The following is an 8,858-nucleotide window of genomic DNA, read 5'->3' as shown; positions in this document are numbered from 1 at the left end:
CCCTGAAGGCTCCCAGACTGTGAAAGGGCACAGACCAGGCTGAAGAACCCCTTCCCCGAGTGCATGAATTTTGTGCACTGAGCCTCTAGTTAACTTATAATATTGCTTACATTACTAGTTGGGAACATATGATCTGGAGAGTTGACAAGTAATTAAAAATGTTAATATTAATTCAAGTGAATGTACTTTTCTTTTATATAGTACTATAAATTTGCTCTCATTCTGATGTTTATCAAATTAATAAAAAATGAGTGCAATAAGTTTAACTTGCAATTAAAGGGTTTTGGACATTATATTTTTATCAAATACTGGCTGGAATCACGAATTGAAATTAGTATCCTATTCTTCTAAAACAAGTATTTGTGTGTGTGTGTGTGTGTGTGTGTGTTTAAGTTCTTTATAGTTTAATGTATTACATAATTCTTCTTTTTCCCCCATTGACCTCTCCCCATCCACCCTCAACCCCCAGCACATGCCCTCACCCCCTCCTGCCCCCGTCTGTGTCCATTGGTTATGCTCATATGCATGCATACAAGTCCTTTGGTTGATCTCTTACCCTCTCAACCCCCGCCTTCCCTCATAGGTTGGACATTCTAGTCAATGCTTCTATGACTGGTTCTGTACATCAGTTTATGTTGTACACCAGTTTATGTTGTGCATTATATTCCACAAATGAGTGAGATCATGTGATATTTATCTTTCTTTGACTGGCTTATTTCACTTAGCATAATGCTCTCCAATTCCATCCATGCTGTTGCAAATGGTAAGAATTCCTTCTTTTTTACCGCAGTGTAGTAGTTCATTGTGTAGATGTACCACTGTTTTTTAATCCATTCATCTGCTGATGGGCACTTAGGCTGTTTCCAAATCTTAGCTATTGTAAATTGTGACATATGGGGTGCATATATCCTTTCTGATTGGTGTTCTGTTTCCTTTGGATATATTCCTAGAAGTGGGATTACTGGGTCAAATGGAAGTTCCATTTTTAAATTTTTTTAAGGTAGAGAGAATTCTCTCTGTGTATCTTATACTTTTGATTGGAGCAATGTTCTTGACAAGAGCTTTTACTCATTCTCAGAGATAAAAAAAAAATAATTACAAATGGGTAATTTCAATAATTCATTTATCTTGTAAGCCAGGGTTGAGCTCAATTGAAGTAACACACAATTCAACAACATAAGGATGTTACTTCTGTACATGTAAAACAATTTTTTTTGAGAGTCTAAACACCCATCAAAGTCCAATAATGGCTTGAATAAGCTCTATATAACTCTCCCAGTGCAGAACTGTGTTGATTTGCTGATCTGAGGACACACATGTGTGGCCTCTCTGAAGAGGAACTAGTTGAGCAAAGAGAATTTTAGGTACCCCTCACTACTTTTTTTTCATCTCCATCTACTCTGTAAAGCAAAAGTTTAGTTAAAGCCTGACCAATTAAGTAATAAATGGGTACTGCATACTAACTTGTAAATATGAATGCTTTATTTTTGTTTATTTGTGTGTGTTTTTGTTAATCCTTACCTAAGGATATTTTTTCTATTGATTTTTAGAGAGAGTGGAAGGAAGAAAGAATAAAAGAAAATAAAATTTAAAACAAATTGAGATCTCATTTTTAAAGTGTGTGTGTGTGTGTGTGTGTGTGTGTGTGAGAGAGAGAGAGAGAGAGAGAGGGGAAAGAGACACATTGATTGATTGCCTCCCACATGCACCCTGACCAGGGCCAGGGCCCAAGCCTGGGACCGAGGTAGATGCCTTGACCAGAATTGAAACTGAGACCTTTCAGTCCTCAGGTCAATGTCTACCCACTGAGCCAAACTGGCTAGGGCTGAATGCTGTATTTTAAACAGAGGAAATAATATAAAGATGGATGTTCATTTTCAAAGTTTGAGAGGCTTGAGAGGAAACCCCAAGACTGGTTATATGCATATCCATGTGGGAAAAATAAATAGAACCTGTGCACCAAATCCTACAAAAAGTAATTCTAGATAAACTGTAGCTCTTGTTAAGAGAGCAAAATGATAAGATTTCCAGAAGATAATACAGGAAAATATTTTCATTGCCTTGGTTTGGAGAGAGATTTTTTTTTAACAATATACAAAAAGCATTCATCTTAAAGGGAAGATCAATAACACAAACCACTATACAATTAAAAATGTCTGTTCATCAAAATATACTATACAAAATACAACATGAAGCATGTAATCAGGGAAAGCCTCATGTCCAAAATGATTTTTAAAAAACTCACATCGATCTATAAGAAAATACATAGCCAACACAATAGAAAAATGGACAAAAGTCACAAAGAGACTAACAATTAAAAATGGGCTCAAATCTCATTGGTCATCAGGAAAATTCCAATTAAGACTTTAATGAGATATTACTACAATATGCCCTGACATGGCTAAAACTGGAAAAATGGCACCACCAATCACTGCTAAGGGTGTGGAGCAACAGAGACTTAACACTCTTTTCAGGAGAGTAAATGGGTAAAATTATTCAGAAAGAGCATTTTACTCACTACTACTTTGAACAGACCCGTAACACAAAGCTCTCACAATATACTCCTAGGTGTATTAGCAACAGAAATATACATATCTGCATCTACATCTACATATGTATGTATATCTAAGGATTCCAATTCATTATCTTGTAAGGCAGGGAAAACTAAACTACTATATTAGAAGTCAAGATAGTGGCTACCTTTGGGAAGAAAGGGGGGGTTACTATTTGGGAGGGGGCATAGAGGTGCTTCCGGACTAGGGCCAGGATTCTATTTAGACTTGGGCAGTGGTTACATGGGTGCTCACTTTATGAGAGTCTATTGAGCTATACATTTATATTTTTTGTGTACTCTGCTATCCTGAGCCAAGGCATTTCCCAATAAGAAGATGTATTTAAAGTTTAACAACTTTATTTTTTTTAAATAAACACAGATCTTCCTATTTCCAAATGAAGAGAAGTGTCTGTTACCTGAATAGGCAGATATTTCAGATTTACAAAACAGATCTCCTTCAGTGCCTTGCGTGGATGATAGAAACCCAGCCACTTCACAAAACAGAGCTCCATCCACTGAATGTCACTGATGAAAAGCCAAGGATAAGTGTTACATCAACACAACAGGAAAAAAAGAATTCCATGCTGAGACGAGGCAGTTGGTCTAAGCCCTTGTCCATATTGTATCTTCTTCACAGAAATGTGTTTACTCCTCTTGAAACCTATTAATCCGAAAATGAAGGACCTTGAGCGATTTCAACCTCAATGCTGCATTGTTGGGGAATGTTTTTTATTTGAAAAATTATTTTTCCTTTGCAATGTTTGATGGAAATCCTGCACTGCAAAAAAAAAATGTAGGTCTTAGAGTCAAGTTCCCTTGAGAAAAATGAATATTTTAGAGGCCAAACCCTTTTTATGTCAAAGCTTAATGTGGATAAGCAGCATATAGCAGACTGGAGGATTATATTTAGCAGATTAACCCGAGTCCCCAAAGTGTCACACATCTCTGAAGCTACTCGGGGTGAGCTGACAGCTTCCAGAGAAGCAACTGGCTGCAGTGGGACCCGCACTGTATGTGAAGTAAGACCAAAGACTGAATTCTGCTCTGAGCAAAGAAAATCAATGTGAAAAGCAGCCTCTTTATTTTTTTATATCCCATGGGTAATGGTAAAATATCGAGTGAAAGAAGTGATGAACATTTTTCTAGGTTATTAAACTGCTCGCATTGTCCTTGAGACATGGGGCCCAAAGACAGTTATTTCTGTTGGACAGAAAGTAAAAGTCCGGACGTGGAATCTGGGGCTTAATAGAGCATTAAGAAATAACAAGGTGAGCGAAGAGCCAGCCAGGCCTTCAGCATGCGCCAAGCTGGTTGTTAGAAGAAACCAGACCCTGGCTGTGGAAAGCATTCAAACTGAAATGAAACCAAATTGACTACCTGGACAGGCCCAGCATTGCAAAGAGGCAGACTTCATTGTACTCTCCAGTGAAGGCAACAACTCAAACAATAAATCAAAGAATGAATTTCATGACCTTTCTCTCTTGCCCATAAAATGTGGTATGCTCTGGGACAGAACTGCATAAAGCAAAGAGAAATCTATTTCAGTGGAAGAAAACCCTGCAGCAGATAAGGGGAGCTTGTGTCTGATAATCCCATGCTTGGTTATGACCAGGCTGGCCAATCAGCATGGGAACCACTTCTCTGATTTAGGAGTTGCCTCCCCTACCAGCTGCCTCTCTGGAAAAAAGGGGTGTATAATTAGGGGGGAAAAACACCTCTTGAGACTCCTTCCAAGTAATCAGGAAGAAGCACTACCTCAGTATCTCAGCCCATCAGTGTCTTGCACCTTCTGTCTGAACACAGATACGGTTTCGCTTTGCTTTAGGGATGCGAGGAAGATGAAACTGCAAAATATCAAGTGATTCTCTGGATACTGCACCTTGCATGCGATTTCCCCCTCTGATTTGCTCTCACAGGATTGCCTTAAGTCTCTACTATGGAAATACAAGCCTCTCCTACCTGTACAAACTCATAAACACCAACCATAGCTCTTATCATAGTGGAGCTTTATTTAATGCCCTGTAATATATATCTCCCAAACATGTGCCATTGCTGTTTAAGATTTCAAATCTCTTTTTTGAACTGCACAAATAAGATGTATCATTATTAATTCATGTGGTTGATATTTGTGCAGGCTTACCCACAAGTCTACCATTTTCAGAGCTGGCTTCTCAGATCGTCGGGGATCATTTTTATTTTTCCTGGAGCGCATTTGTTAAAATTCTTCTTAGTATAGTCTGTTGGTAATAAACTCTCTCTGTTTTGATTTATCTAAAGCTCTTTGTTTCACCCTCATCCTTGAAACATTTTTTCCAAGTCTATCATTTTAAATGATAGTTATTTTCTCTCACTCTTTTAACTGTATTATTCCACAGTCTTCTGGCTTCCTTTGTTGCTACTGAGAAGAAAGACATCAGTTTAACAACAATTTATTTATGTGTAACCCATTTTTCATTCTGACAGCTTTTAAGATCTCTTCTTTTTCTTGGATTCTTTTTCTACCATATCTATTATACATAGATTGAATTTACTTTTATTATATTTGGTATACAGTTTGCTTCCCATATATGAGGATTATTATCTTTAATCAGTTCCAGATGATTATCAGTTTTCATATGTTTGTATTATCAAATATTATGTATTTTTCATTGTGTTGCTTCTCTCATTTCCTCTTGGAATTTAGATTATGTCATTATTAGACTACCTCACTCTATCTTCCAGTTCTCATTATACTAATAGGAAACAAGAAATAAATAGCCCTTTCGACCAGAACCTCCATTTTTCCAGTAATTTCTCAAAATGACTAACACAAAGGGAAAGAGGAGAGGCACCCGCTATATGTTCTCTAAGCCTTTTAGAAAACATGGAGTTGTTCCTTTGGCCACATACATGTGAGTCTACAAGAGGGTGGACATCAAGGGAATGGGCACTGTTTAAAAAGGAATGCCCCACAAATGTTACCATGGCAACACTGGAAGAGTCTACAATGTCACCCAGCATGCCGTGGGCATTGTTGTGAACAAGCAAGTTAAGGGCAAGGTTCTTGCCAAGAGAATTAATGTACCTATTGAGCATGGTAAGCACTCTAAGAGCTGAGATAGCTTCCTGCAACATGGGAAGGAAAGTGATTAGAAAAAGAAGGAAGCCAAAGAGAAAGGTACCTGGGTTCATCTGAAGTGTGAGCCTGCTCCACTCAGAGAAGCACACTTTGTGAGAAACAATGGGAAGGAGCCTGAGTTACCGGAACCCATTCCCTATGAATTCATGGCATGATAAGTATGAAGAAAAAAAAAGACCTCTGTACTGATAAAAATGTTTCTCTTAATTGAGTACAAATGTGATGTTCCTTCCCCTCCCCCCCAAAAAATAAAGAAAACTTTTGTCTTAAATAAAATGAAACTAGACCACCAACTTACACCATACACAAGAATAAACTCAAAATGGATAAAGGACTTAAATGTACGACGGGAAACCATAAAAATTCTAGAAGAATCCAAAGGCAACAAAATCTCAGACATATGCCAAAGCAATTTCTTCACTGATACAGCTCCTAGGGCAGTTGAAACTAAAGAGAAAATGAACAAATGGGACTACATCAAAATAAAAAGCTTCTGCACAGCAAAAGAAACCATCAACAAAACAACAAGAAAACCCACTGCATGGGAAAACATATTTGCCAACGTCATATCTGATAAGGGCCTAATCTCCAAAATTTATAGGGAACTCATACAACTTAACAAAAAGAAGATAAACAATCCAATCAAAAAATGGGCAAAGGACCTAAATAGACACCTTTCAAAAGAGGACATTCAGAAAGCCAAGAGACATATGAAAACATGCTCAAAGTCACTAATCATTCGAGAGATGCAAATCAAAACAACAATGAGGTACCATCTCACACCTGTCAGAATGGCTATCATCAACAAATCAACAAACGACAAGTGCTGGAGAGGATGTGGAGAAAAAGGAACACTTGTGCACTGCTGGTGGGAATGCAGACTGGTGCAGCCACTATGGAAGACAGTATGGAGTTTCCTCAAAAAACTGGAAATGGAACTCCCATTTGACCCTGTGATCCCACTTCTAGGAATATATCCCAAGAAACCAGAAACACCAATCAGAAAGGATATATGCACCCATATGTTCATAGCAGCACAATTCACCATAGCTAAGATCTGGAAACAGCCTAAGTGCCCATCAGTAGATGAATGGATTAGAAAACTGTGGTACATCTACACGATGGAATACTATGCTGCTGTAAAAAAGAAGGAACTCTTACCATTTGCAACAGCATGGATGGAACTGGAGAGCATTATGCTAAGTGAAATAAGCCAGTCAATGAAGGAAAAATACCACATGATCTCACTCATTCATGGATAATAAAGACCATTATAAACTTTTGAGCAATAATAGATACAGAGGCAGAGCTGCCTCAAACTGATTGTCAAACTGCAGCGGGAAGACCAGGGAGGGTTGGGGGGCAGGAGGGAGTGGGGTAAAAGATCAACCGAAGGACTTGTATGCATGCATATAAGCATAACCAATGGACATAAGACACTGGGGGGTAGGGGGGGCCAGAGGATTGTCAAGGGCGGGGAAGAAAAAAAAGGACACATATGTAATACCCTTTGTAATACTTTAAGCAATAAAAAAAAAGAAAAAAAATAATAAAAGAAATTAAATGAATAACACACCCAAATTGGATAAATTCAAAGAGAAAGATGTAGCATATAAAAATGCCTATTTAAAAGTGGACAGATGAAGAGACCATGAGCCTTCATGCAGCAATCAAGTCAGTTAGGATGAATGAGTTAGCAGCTTAGGCCACAAGGAACAAGAAGATGAGGTGGGTCCCAGAACTCAGAAAGACACGGAGCTGTGTATTGCAGGCCATTTGAGACAAGCAAGAACATTTTGGGGAAGGGTAAAGCTAACGAAGGCAACTAGTCAGAGGATTAATTATCATTGTCATTCTTCTTCCTTCCTCTAATTCACTACCAGTGCTCCCCACCAATTGGCTCCAACTCAAAGTAGAGGGCATAGGATATCGTCCATACAAGTAAGCCTGAGACAGAGACTAAGACAGAAAATTAGTGCTGAGATTGGAGCACTGCTGTAATAAATACCAAAAAATGTGCAAGTGGCTTTGGCACTGGGTAATGGGCAGAGTCTAGAAGATTCTGGAGATGCATGTTTGAAAACACCTACACTACTGTGCACAAAATGGTGAAGGAAAGCTGGTGAGGCCTCAGAAGAGGAGCTCTGGAGAGAAAGTCTCAGTCTTCTTAGTGTGGAGAGCAGCTACAGCATTTGGACAGGTTCAAGACTCAGACTGAGGAGGGGGCACGATCCTCTTGTGGCAAAGCCACATACAAGTCCCAGCTTGGAGGGCAAAGCCCTCCCAGCACAACTATAGCCAAAGGCTAAGGTGCAGCAAGTGCTGCCAAAACAAATCTTGCCTCTCCTCTTTCCATTTGTGTTAGTCATTTTGGCAAATTACTGACCTTATAGTCCGACTCTGTAGTCCAAGGTAGCTGAGCGATGTGGGCTGCGGGAGGTGCAGCAAATGCTGCCAAAACAAAGCTTGATAGAGTGCAGAGAATTGCAACAACAGGAAAGAAGTAGATTTGAAACTCGCAAGAACATAGTAAACATCTTGACCACTCCCTTGTTTTGCTTCGTGTGATCTGACTATAAAATACTCAGCTTACAGCCTGTGTCACTGTTTTCTCATCCAGGCGCAGTGATCCACCTGGCCCCAACTATATTCTCTTGTCTGTTTTATTTAATCCTTCACCGCCCCTCCTCAGGTTCACCACTGGCCAAGATGGTTGATTTGTGTAGATCAACCATCTCAGTGGAAGCTAGGAGTTCACTTAAGTGCTTGTGAACAGAATGTTGGCAGAGATATAAATAATAAGGGCTATTTGGATAAGGTCTGAGACAGAAATAAGGAGCATTATTGGAAACTGGAGGCAAGGTGAGATCCTTGCTATAAAGTGGCAAAGAGCTGGACTAAATTGTGTTTGTGTCCTAATGGAAGGTAGAACTTTTGAGCAATAAAATTGGATATTTGGCTAAAGCTATTTCTAAGCAAAGTGTTGGAGGAACAGCTTGGCTACTCTTGAATGCTTACAGTAAAATTCAAGAAGAGGAAAATGATTTAAAAATAGAACAGTTAATAAATTAAACAGAACTTAAAAATTTGAAAAATTCTACTCACATTGAAAAAAATAAGAAGCTGTATTTAGTTGAGAACTCAAAGCATGTGGCCAATTTTGATACAGGGATTTGTGTAGATCAA

General features: G+C 38.8%; 1 pseudogene; it reads left to right on the top strand.

Annotated features, from left to right (window-relative positions):
- Nucleotides 1–5,353: 5,353 nt before the first annotated feature.
- LOC102247727 lies at nt 5,354–5,827 on the top strand (annotated as a pseudogene).
- The last annotated feature ends 3,031 nt before the right edge of the window (nt 5,828–8,858 follow it).

This window comes from Myotis brandtii, unplaced genomic scaffold, assembly GCF_000412655.1.
Source record: "Myotis brandtii unplaced genomic scaffold, ASM41265v1 scaffold185, whole genome shotgun sequence".
Classification (NCBI taxonomy): domain Eukaryota; kingdom Metazoa; phylum Chordata; class Mammalia; order Chiroptera; family Vespertilionidae; genus Myotis; species Myotis brandtii.
The sequence above is the reverse complement of the archived record's forward strand: the minus strand, read 5'-3'. Positions and strand labels throughout refer to the sequence as shown.